The sequence below is a fragment of the Camelus bactrianus genome, chromosome 17 (genome assembly GCF_048773025.1).
Source record: "Camelus bactrianus isolate YW-2024 breed Bactrian camel chromosome 17, ASM4877302v1, whole genome shotgun sequence".
Classification (NCBI taxonomy): Eukaryota; Metazoa; Chordata; class Mammalia; order Artiodactyla; family Camelidae; genus Camelus; species Camelus bactrianus.
In genome coordinates this window covers 59364389-59377465 of record NC_133555.1, presented here as the reverse complement: position 1 = coordinate 59377465, position 13077 = coordinate 59364389, and positions in this window count along the sequence as shown.

Genomic DNA, 13077 nt, shown 5'->3' with positions numbered 1-13077 from the left:
ATCCACTAGCGTGCCACTGTCCTTTTATCTGCCCTCTTCCCTTTGGTTCAGATCTGTATATACAGTACAAACGGAGGGAAGTGTGTCCATTTTTAGTTTACGGTTTCACACGTCTTGAAACTTTCTAACAGCTCACATTACACTGAGACCCCACTGAAAGAAACTCATGTTTGTGTAATATCCATTCACCTAGAATACATATCCGTCTGTTGCTTTCTGCTGAAACACCCATGCTCTCAGTAAATGGATCCAATTGTTTCATGGGGGCTGAAATTCCGAGAAATTAAACCAATCCCAATGTGCACTTTACTGTCTGACTCGTTTGCTCTTAGTACAGTTTTGCAGAGCTACTTGTCTTTGTTATAGGCTTATGCCGTTTCTTCTCTACTTAGGGTAGAATATGGCATTCATTCTTGCTGTTGGAAGAATTGTAAGTCTATATCACGGACTATGAACAAATCTTATTCAAAATCGGCATTTGGGTTAAGTCACGATATGCTCTTTTGAATCAATATTTATGAATATTAATGCACGTGTCTGTGTTCTGAATACAAGTGTGTTGAGTACATTTAAGCTGCGATAGTGGGTCGGTGCGTGCTGAATGATCCTTGACATCACTTTGAGTATTTTGTTTTGAATACTCATGGTTTCTGTGGTATATGTCAGCCAACCGTACCCTTTTGGTGTCTGTTTGTTTGTTTGATTGTTTGTTTGTTTGCTTGTTGTTGGTTTTGCAAACACATTAGGCCATGCATCACTCCGTTTGCTTCAATCAGAGAGTCATATATGTGAATCACTTAAGATAGTGCTTAAAATCACCTATGATTTCCTGCTACCATCTCCCATCTTATGGCTTTGATGTCCTCCTTGCCTTCTTCTTGTTTCTTGTTTGTAACTCACGCTCTTCTTGCATTTCCAATGATGGTTTTTCTAATTTCCATTTCATCTTGCTAATTTTCTCTTCAGGGTATAATTCTCAATTATTCTTTTAGGATAAGTTTTGAACTGCTGAATTCTTTTAAGCTTTGCTGGTCTGTGAATTTCCCTAGCTCTGCCGTTATTAGAAGTGGCAGTCATGTGGCATAGGCTACCAATGATTACAGCTTTTTCTCATTCAGGATATTGCCTATGTCCTTGCACTCCTCCCTGTTCTGCAATATTTCTGCCGAGATATGAGCTGAAACCCCTCTGGTGGTTCTGTTGTGAATAAGTTGCTTTCCTCTAGATGCATTTTAAATCACTGGGGTGCTCATGAACTTTGTTGATTTGAATTATACAGCTGCAAGTAGGTCTATTGGGATTCCAACTCCTTTGGACGCTGTGTAGTTCCTGAAATCGTATAGATGATTCTTTCTTGTCTTTCAGCATGTTTCAGTCTGACTTTTCTACAATTATCTTTTCAGGCTTTTTTTTGTTAATCTTGATTTTCCATCTGGGACTCTTACGAATCATACTCTTTCATGCTTTGTCTTACCCCAGGCTTCAACAGCAATGTTTGCATTGATTTGCACTTCTTTTTGTATGTCTTCTTCTGATCGAGGGATTTCTGTTCCCCTGGCTTCACAGTCTTTCACGAGTCCGTCTGCATTATCAAGTCTGCTTTGGACTGACTTTAGCCCTGGTATTGTCTCATCCTTGGGTTTTCTGGTATTATTTGGCTCGTTTTTAGAGTTTCTCTTCCCGTTTCCCGGTATACTGCCTTTTGTGATTCTGAGACACTGTTGTACTTCATGTTTTCCTCACCTCAGTTTTCAATACTAGCTCTGTTAGCGTTTTGCAGTCTAGATGTTTGAAAGCTTAATTTTTGGGCCTTCAAACTCTTTGGAACTGAAAATGGTACTTCCTGTTTCTTTTACTATACTTCTTTACCTCTACTGGTCAAGTAATAACAGGTATCTAATATAGATGTATAGGGCTTTGTTAAGTGAAAATTTTAGACCATTCGGTGTACAAAGATCCATGATATTTTTTTGAGGATAATTTTCCCTAGGCATTGATGCCATCTCCTGTTCCTGTGTGTGTTGTCTGGTATATCTCTAAATGCTGGTGTTGCCTTTGTTGTGATGAGCCCACCATATTATTTCAATTATTAATACTTCGTTTTATTGCACTTACCTCACATTTCTGAAAGTGCAGAGTACACTTCCTCTTCTGGAAATGAAGCTTAAAGCTTTTCAGCTCGGCATTCTGCTGTACGTCATCTTGGAGTCTTTCCAAAACAGCAAGCTTAGAGTATGCTTGTGCTTTCAATTGCCATGGGAATGTCCCAAGTTACCAGTTATTGCCAGAGCTTCTCTGTCTACAGAAAGAACAGTGGAAACATATGTATGGATGTCATACATCAGGGCATGCTGGAATGATCCCGCAGACCGATCTTTGTGTCCTCTGGGCAGTACAATTTCAGTGCCATCCAAAATGTAGCATCTGCATTTGGGAGATAATGCTGAAGGAAATGCTTCAACTTCTCACGTTGTGGAATTTGACCACTCTCCCTTGATCCCTCATCCTTGGGTCATGGGTGCACCAATGCAACCACAGAGCTGTACCGAATTCTCTTCCTGAAACCAATCCGTAATCACTGTCCAGGTTATTTCTGTAGCAAATCCTGAAGTTTTAATACTGATTTCAAACCCAAGGGCCACTGAATCCCTCAGACCAGATGCACGGCTTCTCTATTTGAGCCCCACACATGCTGTATTGGCAAATTGCCAAATTGATCCTGGGCCTGCAAAATGCAGTGGATGTGGCCATGGCACATATCGAAACTCTCAACCTCACACGCCAATGTGGTTGCTTTCTTACTGGGGTAACAGGTCGGTTTGCTCTCTTGATAGAACCCACCACAACCAAAAATGGACTCCCGATCCCTGAGACTCAGCGTGTGCCATTATCTGTAGCTGTATACCTCATTTTCCGCTGCCTCTGCTAGCTCAAGTTTGGCAGATCGGATCTTGGTCTCAGAATCAGTTGTGGGGATATTTTGTGCTGATTTCTATGAGTTATGTCAGCCAAGCATCTGCTGTGCACTCTTCTAACACTCAGCGCATAACCTACAGTCTCATGTGTGCTGTCCGCTTGAGAGTGTGCGTCCAAGTAAAATAGAGTTTAACCTTTGCTGCTCCATCAGCAGAGGTCAGATCCTGCACAGATTTCCATTCTCTACTTTGCCTTCTCCTGCTTCCAGGGTTTCTGAGGCCTCAGCCTGTCTTTGGAAGTAACAGACCACACTTCGGAATTGTCCTGTGCCAAGGGCTGGGTGAGTGGAAGTTTACATTGCTGTGTACATGGGAGGGAGTGAGCGCAGGTTGCACTGGTTCTCTGCCAACTGGGCATCGATAAATCAACACTTTCCAGATGTAATTCACAGAAATGTGATGTTTGTTTAGCTCTGTTTTCTATAAAGCCATGGTTGGAGGGATTGTCCGAAGACTCCAATTTTGACATTGTGTTGATAAGACAGTTGCAGTTTTTAAGAAGGTCAATAGAATTGATTTACATGTTTTGGAATTTATATGAAAATGAAGTTAGTGTTTCAAACGTACTAAATTTACCTATAAGTCAGAATTGTCAAGTTTTGTAAAATTATGTCAGCTCTAAGAAATATGTAGACAGATAGAAAGTAAAATCACAGTCCAAATTTTGAAGGGGACATGTCAACTCTTTACTGTTGAAGCCTCCAACACCAACAGGAACCATGAAGTACCTATTAAAACCATGAAATAAACGAGAGCCTGGGTTTCCGTTGTGCATGTGGTGCCCTATACTCCCAATGACACATACTGGCCAATGTTGGCATTTCAAGGGTAACATTCCTCTCTAGGAAAGTACAAGAAAAACCAAACAAAACATATACATTTAGGCTTGATTCCAAAAGCACATACAGGCATTTTAGCTATGAGAACCCTGCAGCAGCTCTGTTAGGCTATTGAAAATCAGGTGTTCTTCTATCAGTGTTGAGAACGCTTAATCATCCGATCACGTTGGGTAAAGCAATTTAACACATCCAAGTCTGTACCCCCAATATATCGTGCACCCAGTGCTTGGCTGAAGAGAAAGAAGGTCCACCAAACCTGTGTCTTTAAAGGCTTTCACGTCTTTTACCCTTCAGGTCATTATCTGACATAATATTTACCTATACTGTCTTGAAACACTGAGGCCTATTATATATTCAAGTTCAGTCAAAGATTCCTCTCACTTACCACACTCCCTTCACCCCAGACAAGACATAAACCCAGCATTTGCTGAATCTAGGGGAAGGTCATCATTTCTTTGTGTGAGCTAAGTATTCAATTCCCAACTATTTTAGGCGAGAGTATTTGAAATTTCAGGGGTTCACTGTTGTTCACAGAGTGTGAAGTTGGAGGAACTCTGATTCTAGGAGGGGTTGCAGTTCTCCTATTGGCTTCATTGCAGCTCAGGTTCTGATCCTTTAAAATGGATGCCTGAGTGGAGGGGAGGGAAGAATAAGTGCTTGATAGCAAGGCCCAAACCTGGGAAAATGCTTAACTGGGCTTGGTGCATTTTGGTCTGAATGGTTTGTAAATGCCCCTTGGGACCTGTGGATTCTCATGACCTCTTCCAAGAACATGAGCGCTTTTATTATCTCTGCCATCTCTTCTCTTTTAGACGTCAGGAATCTTGGAGCCGTTCTTGGAGCAGAGAATTGAGTGACTTTCTCAAGTGCACGTTGACACTCCGAATGTTTCTGCCAGTTTCACAGATGTTCAGTAGGTCTCATGAATGTCTTTCGAGCCTGGTATTCTCTAGAGATGTCTCCATGCCGGTATTCTCCTTTGTAGCGGAACAACTCTCATCAATATGTTCGCATCTCTCCTCAATCCGTGCAGCCAGCTTTTCTGCCAGCTTCTCTTCGTGTCTCCCATAAAGTCGACTTCAACAGGACTGGGCAAGTCTGAAGGTACCTCGGAGCCTCACCAGTAAGTTGATGACAGGCAGATCGTGCACTGTCTGCCCTCTCAATTTCTGGAAACTTACCCGTGAACTTAGGTTTTTGGGCAGCAGCATTATCTCGAACTTACACAGCGTCCCGAACAAAAGAACTAAGCCAATCTCCACAAAGGGCGGCAGCCCCTCCATCACACTGATCCACCCACAGAATTCTGCCCAGTTACCTTGGATCCACCAGCCACAACCAGCTTCGTGGTACACACCAAGATTCCACCTAGATTCCAACCGGTAACTGCCATCCCCAATGGTTGATGAATATTGTCAGTGTTGGGGGAGGGGCTGCATCAAACGAGAGGTTACTAAGTTAAATGTGATTCTATCCACTAGCGTGCCACTGTCCTTTTATCTGCCCTCTTCCCTTTGGTTCAGATCTGTATATACAGTACAAACGGAGGGAAGTGTGTCCATTTTTAGTTTACGGTTTCACACGTCTTGAAACTTTCTAACAGCTCACATTACACTGAGACCCCACTGAAAGAAACTCATGTTTGTGTAATATCCATTCACCTAGAATACATATCCGTCTGTTGCTTTCTGCTGAAACACCCATGCTCTCAGTAAATGGATCCAAATATTTCATGGGGGCTGAAATTCCGAGAAATTAAACCAATCCCAATGTGCACTTTACTGTCTGACTCGTTTGCTCTTAGTACAGTTTTGCAGAGCTAATTTTCTTTGTTATAGGCTTATGACGTTTCTTCTCTACTTAGGGTAGAATATGGCATTCATTCTTGCTGTTGGAAGAATTGTAAGTCTATATCACCGACTATGAACAAATCTTATTCAAAATCGGCATTTGGGTTAAGTCACGATATGCTCTTTTGAATCAATATTTATGAATATTAATGCACGTGTCTGTGTTCTGAATACAAGTGTGTTGAGTACATTTAAGCTGCGATAGTGGGTCGGTGCGTGCTGAATGATCCTTGACATCACTTTGAGTATTTTGTTTTGAATACTCATGGTTTCTTTGGTATATGTCAGCCAACCGTACCCTTTTGGTGTCTGTTTGTTTGTTTGATTGTTTGTTTGTTTGCTTGTTGTTGGTTTTGCAAACACATTAGGCCATGCATCACTCCGTTTGCTTCAATCAGAGAGTCATATATGTGAATCACTTAAGATAGTGCTTAAAATCACCTATGATTTCCTGCTACCATCTCCCATCTTATGGCTTTGATGTCCTCCTTGCCTTCTTCTTGTTTCTTGTTTGTAACTCACGCTCTTCTTGCATTTCCAATGATGGTTTTTCTAATTTCCATTTCATCTTGCTACTTTTCTCTTCAGGGTATAATTCTCAATCATTCTTTTAGGATAAGTTTTGAACTGCTGAATTCTTTTAAGCTTTGCTGGTCTGTGAATTTCCCTAGCTCTGCCGTTATTAGAAATGGCAGTCATGTGGCATAGGCTACCAATGATTACAGCTTTTTCTCATTCAGGATATTGCCTATGTCCTTGCACTCCTCCCTGTTCTGCAATATTTCTGCCGAGATATGAGCTGAAACCCCTCTGGAGGTTCTGTTGTGAATAAGTTGCTTTCCTCTAGATGCATTTTAAATCACTGGGGTGCTCATGAACTTTGTTGATTTGAATTATACAGCTGCAAGTAGGTCTATTGGGATTCCAACTCCTTTGGACGCTGTGTAGTTCCTGAAATCGTATAGATGATTCTTTCTTGTCTTTCAGCATGTTTCAGTCTGACTTTTCTACAATTATCTTTTCAGGCTTTTTTTTGTTAATCTTGATTTTCCATCTGGGACTCTTACGAATCATACTCTTTCATGCTTTGTCTTACCCCAGGCTTCAACAGCAATGTTTGCATTGATTTGCACTTCTTTTTGTATGTCTTCTTCTGATCGAGGGATTTCTGTTCCCCTGGCTTCACAGTCTTTCACGAGTCCGTCTGCATTATCAAGTCTGCTTTGGACTGACTTTAGCCCTGATATTGTCTCATCCTTGGGTTTTCTGGTATTATTTGGCTCGTTTTTAGAGTTTCTCTTCCCCTTTCCCGGTATACTGCCTTTTGTGATTCTGAGACACTGTTGTACTTCATGTTTTCCTCACCTCAGTTTTCAATACTAGCTCTGTTAGCGTTTTGCAGTCTAGATGTTTGAAAGCTTAATTTTTGGGCCTTCAAACTCTTTGGAACTGAAAATGGTACTTCCTGTTTCTTTTACTATACTTCTTTACCTCTACTGGTCAAGTAATAACAGGTATCTAATATAGATGTATAGGGCTTTGTTAAGTGAAAATTTTAGACCATTCGGTGTACAAAGATCCATGATATTTTTTTGAGGATAATTTTCCCTAGGCATTGATGCCATCTCCTGTTCCTGTGTGTGTTGTCTGGTATATCTCTAAATGCTGGTGTTGCCTTTGTTGTGATGAGCCCACCATATTATTTCAATTATTAATACTTCGTTTTATTGCACTTACCTCACAATTCTGAAAGTGCAGAGTACACTTCCTCTTCTGGAAATGAAGCTTAAAGCTTTTCAGCTCGGCATTCTGCTGTACGTCATCTTGGAGTCTTTCCAAAACAGCAAGCTTAGAGTATGCTTGTGCTTTCAATTGCCATGGGAATGTCCCAAGTTACCAGTTATTGCCAGAGCTTCTCTGTCTACAGAAAGAACAGTGGAAACATATGTATGGTTGTCATACATCAGGGCATGCTGGAATGATCCCGCAGACCGATCTTTGTGTCCTCTGGGCAGTACAATTTCAGTGCCATCCAAAATGTAGCATCTGCATTTGGGAGATAATGCTGAAGGAAATGCTTCAACTTCTCACGTTGTGGAATTTGACCACTCTCCCTTGATCCCTCATCCTTGGGTCATGGGTGCACCAATGCAACCACAGAGCTGTACCGAATTCTCTTCCTGAAACCAATCCGTAATCACTGTCCAGGTTATTTCTGTAGCAAATCCTGAAGTTTTAATACTGATTTCAAACCCAAGGGCCACTGAATCCCTCAGACCAGATGCACGGCTTCTCTATTTGAGCCCCACACATGCTGTATTGGCAAATTGCCAAATTGATCCTGGGCCTGCAAAATGCAGTGGATGTGGCCATGGCACATATCGAAACTCTCAACCTCACACGCCAATGTGGTTGCTTTCTTACTGGGGTAACAGGTCGGTTTGCTCTCTTGATAGAACCCACCACAACCCAAAATGGACTCCCGATCCCTGAGACTCAGCGTGTGCCATTATCTGTAGCTGTATACCTCATTTTCCGCTGCCTCTGCTAGCTCAAGTTTGGCAGATCGGATCTTGGTCTCAGAATCAGTTGTGGGGATATTTTGTGCTGATTTCTATGAGTTATGTCAGCCAAGCATCTGCTGTGCACTCTTCTAACACTCAGCGCATAACCTACAGTCTCATGTGTGCTGTCCGCTTGAGAGTGTGCGTCCAAGTAAAATAGAGTTTAACCTTTGCTGCTCCATCAGCAGAGGTCAGATCCTGCACAGATTTCCATTCTCTACTTTGCCTTCTCCTGCTTCCAGGGTTTCTGAGGCCTCAGCCTGTCTTTGGAAGTAACAGACCACACTTCGGAATTGTCCTGTGCCAAGGGCTGGGTGAGTGGAAGTTTACATTGCTGTGTACATGGGAGGGAGTGAGCGCAGGTTGCACTGGTTCTCTGCCAACTGGGCATCGATAAATCAACACTTTCCAGATGTAATTCACAGAAATGTGATGTTTGTTTAGCTCTGTTTTCTATAAAGCCATGGTTGGAGGGATTGTCCGAAGACTCCAATTTTGACATTGTGTTGATAAGACAGTTGCAGTTTTTAAGAAGGTCAATAGAATTGATTTACATGTTTTGGAATTTATATGAAAATGAAGTTAGTGTTTCAAACGTACTAAATTTACCTATAAGTCAGAATTGTCAAGTTTTGTAAAATTATGTCAGCTCTAAGAAATATGTAGACAGATAGAAAGTAAAATCACAGTCCAAATTTTGAAGGGGACATGTCAACTCTTTACTGTTGAAGCCTCCAACACCAACAGGAACCATGAAGTACCTATTAAAACCATGAAATAAACGAGAGCCTGGGTTTCCGTTGTGCATGTGGTGCCCTATACTCCCAATGACACATACTGGCCAATGTTGGCATTTCAAGGGTAACATTCCTCTCTAGGAAAGTACAAGAAAAACCAAACAAAACATATACATTTAGGCTTGATTCCAAAAGCACATACAGGCATTTTAGCTATGAGAACCCTGCAGCAGCTCTGTTAGGCTATTGAAAATCAGGTGTTCTTCTATCAGTGTTGAGAACGCTTAATCATCCGATCACGTTGGGTAAAGCAATTTAACACATCCAAGTCTGTACCCCCAATATATCGTGCACCCAGTGCTTGGCTGAAGAGAAAGAAGGTCCACCAAACCTGTGTCTTTAAAGGCTTTCACGTCTTTTACCCTTCAGGTCATTATCTGACATAATATTTACCTATACTGTCTTGAAACACTGAGGCCTATTATATATTCAAGTTCAGTCAAAGATTCCTCTCACTTACCACACTCCCTTCACCCCAGACAAGACATAAACCCAGCATTTGCTGAATCTAGGGGAAGGTCATCATTTCTTTGTGTGAGCTAAGTATTCAATTCCCAACTATTTTAGGCGAGAGTATTTGAAATTTCAGGGGTTCACTGTTGTTCACAGAGTGTGAAGTTGGAGGAACTCTGATTCTAGGAGGGGTTGCAGTTCTCCTATTGGCTTCATTGCAGCTCAGGTTCTGATCCTTTAAAATGGATGCCTGAGTGGAGGGGAGGGAAGAATAAGTGCTTGATAGCAAGGCCCAAACCTGGGAAAATGCTTAACTGGGCTTGGTGCATTTTGGTCTGAATGGTTTGTAAATGCCCCTTGGGACCTGTGGATTCTCATGACCTCTTCCAAGAACATGAGCGCTTTTATTATCTCTGCCATCTCTTCTCTTTTAGACGTCAGGAATCTTGGAGCCGTTCTTGGAGCAGAGAATTGAGTGACTTTCTCAAGTGCACGTTGACACTCCGAATGTTTCTGCCAGTTTCACAGATGTTCAGTAGGTCTCATGAATGTCTTTCGAGCCTGGTATTCTCTAGAGATGTCTCCATGCCGGTATTCTCCTTTGTAGCGGAACAACTCTCATCAATATGTTCGCATCTCTCCTCAATCCGTGCAGCCAGCTTTTCTGCCAGCTTCTCTTCGTGTCTCCCATAAAGTCGACTTCAACAGGACTGGGCAAGTCTGAAGGTACCTCGGAGCCTCACCAGTAAGTTGATGACAGGCAGATCGTGCACTGTCTGCCCTCTCAATTTCTGGAAACTTACCCGTGAACTTAGGTTTTTGGGCAGCAGCATTATCTCGAACTTACACAGCGTCCCGAACAAAAGAACTAAGCCAATCTCCACAAAGGGCGGCAGCCCCTCCATCACACTGATCCACCCACAGAATTCTGCCCAGTTACCTTGGATCCACCAGCCACAACCAGCTTCGTGGTACACACCAAGATTCCACCTAGATTCCAACCGGTAACTGCCATCCCCAATGGTTGATGAATATTGTCAGTGTTGGGGGAGGGGCTGCATCAAACGAGAGGTTACTAAGTTAAATGTGATTCTATCCACTAGCGTGCCACTGTCCTTTTATCTGCCCTCTTCCCTTTGGTTCAGATCTGTATATACAGTACAAACGGAGGGAAGTGTGTCCATTTTTAGTTTACGGTTTCACACGTCTTGAAACTTTCTAACAGCTCACATTACACTGAGACCCCACTGAAAGAAACTCATGTTTGTGTAATATCCATTCACCTAGAATACATATCCGTCTGTTGCTTTCTGCTGAAACACCCATGCTCTCAGTAAATGGATCCAAATATTTCATGGGGGCTGAAATTCCGAGAAATTAAACCAATCCCAATGTGCACTTTACTGTCTGACTCGTTTGCTCTTAGTACAGTTTTGCAGAGCTAATTTTCTTTGTTATAGGCTTATGACGTTTCTTCTCTACTTAGGGTAGAATATGGCATTCATTCTTGCTGTTGGAAGAATTGTAAGTCTATATCACCGACTATGAACAAATCTTATTCAAAATCGGCATTTGGGTTAAGTCACGATATGCTCTTTTGAATCAATATTTATGAATATTAATGCACGCATCTGTGTTCTGAATACAAGTGTGTTGAGTACATTTAAGCTGCGATAGTGGGTCGGTGCGTGCTGAATGATCCTTGACATCACTTTGAGTATTTTGTTTTGAATACTCATGGTTTCTGTGGTATATGTCAGCCAACCGTACCCTTTTGGTGTCTGTTTGTTTGTTTGATTGTTTGTTTGTTTGCTTGTTGTTGGTTTTGCAAACACATTAGGCCATGCATCACTCCGTTTGCTTCAATCAGAGAGTCATATATGTGAATCACTTAAGATAGTGCTTAAAATCACCTATGATTTCCTGCTACCATCTCCCATCTTATGGCTTTGATGTCCTCCTTGCCTTCTTCTTGTTTCTTGTTTGTAACTCACGCTCTTCTTGCATTTCCAATGATGGTTTTTCTAATTTCCATTTCATCTTGCTACTTTTCTCTTCAGGGTATAATTCTCAATCATTCTTTTAGGATAAGTTTTGAACTGCTGAATTCTTTTAAGCTTTGCTGGTCTGTGAATTTCCCTAGCTCTGCCGTTATTAGAAATGGCAGTCATGTGGCATAGGCTACCAATGATTACAGCTTTTTCTCATTCAGGATATTGCCTATGTCCTTGCACTCCTCCCTGTTCTGCAATATTTCTGCCGAGATATGAGCTGAAACCCCTCTGGAGGTTCTGTTGTGAATAAGTTGCTTTCCTCTAGATGCATTTTAAATCACTGGGGTGCTCATGAACTTTGTTGATTTGAATTATACAGCTGCAAGTAGGTCTATTGGGATTCCAACTCCTTTGGACGCTGTGTAGTTCCTGAAATCGTATAGATGATTCTTTCTTGTCTTTCAGCATGTTTCAGTCTGACTTTTCTACAATTATCTTTTCAGGCTTTTTTTTGTTAATCTTGATTTTCCATCTGGGACTCTTACGAATCATACTCTTTCATGCTTTGTCTTACCCCAGGCTTCAACAGCAATGTTTGCATTGATTTGCACTTCTTTTTGTATGTCTTCTTCTGATCGAGGGATTTCTGTTCCCCTGGCTTCACAGTCTTTCACGAGTCCGTCTGCATTATCAAGTCTGCTTTGGACTGACTTTAGCCCTGATATTGTCTCATCCTTGGGTTTTCTGGTATTATTTGGCTCGTTTTTAGAGTTTCTCTTCCCCTTTCCCGGTATACTGCCTTTTGTGATTCTGAGACACTGTTGTACTTCATGTTTTCCTCACCTCAGTTTTCAATACTAGCTCTGTTAGCGTTTTGCAGTCTAGATGTTTGAAAGCTTAATTTTTGGGCCTTCAAACTCTTTGGAACTGAAAATGGTACTTCCTGTTTCTTTTACTATACTTCTTTACCTCTACTGGTCAAGTAATAACAGGTATCTAATATAGATGTATAGGGCTTTGTTAAGTGAAAATTTTAGACCATTCGGTGTACAAAGATCCATGATATATTTTTGAGGATAATTTTCCCTAGGCATTGATGCCATCTCCTGTTCCTGTGTGTGTTGTCTGGTATATCTCTAAATGCTGGTGTTGCCTTTGTTGTGATGAGCCCACCATATTATTTCAATTATTAATACTTCGTTTTATTGCACTTACCTCACAATTCTGAAAGTGCAGAGTACACTTCCTCTTCTGGAAATGAAGCTTAAAGCTTTTCAGCTCGGCATTCTGCTGTACGTCATCTTGGAGTCTTTCCAAAACAGCAAGCTTAGAGTATGCTTGTGCTTTCAATTGCCATGGGAATGTCCCAAGTTACCAGTTATTGCCAGAGCTTCTCTGTCTACAGAAAGAACAGTGGAAACATATGTATGGTTGTCATACATCAGGGCATGCTGGAATGATCCCGCAGACCGATCTTTGTGTCCTCTGGGCAGTACAATTTCAGTGCCATCCAAAATGTAGCATCTGCATTTGGGAGATAATGCTGAAGGAAATGCTTCAACTTCTCACGTTGTGGAATTTGACCACTCTCCCTTGATCCCTCAT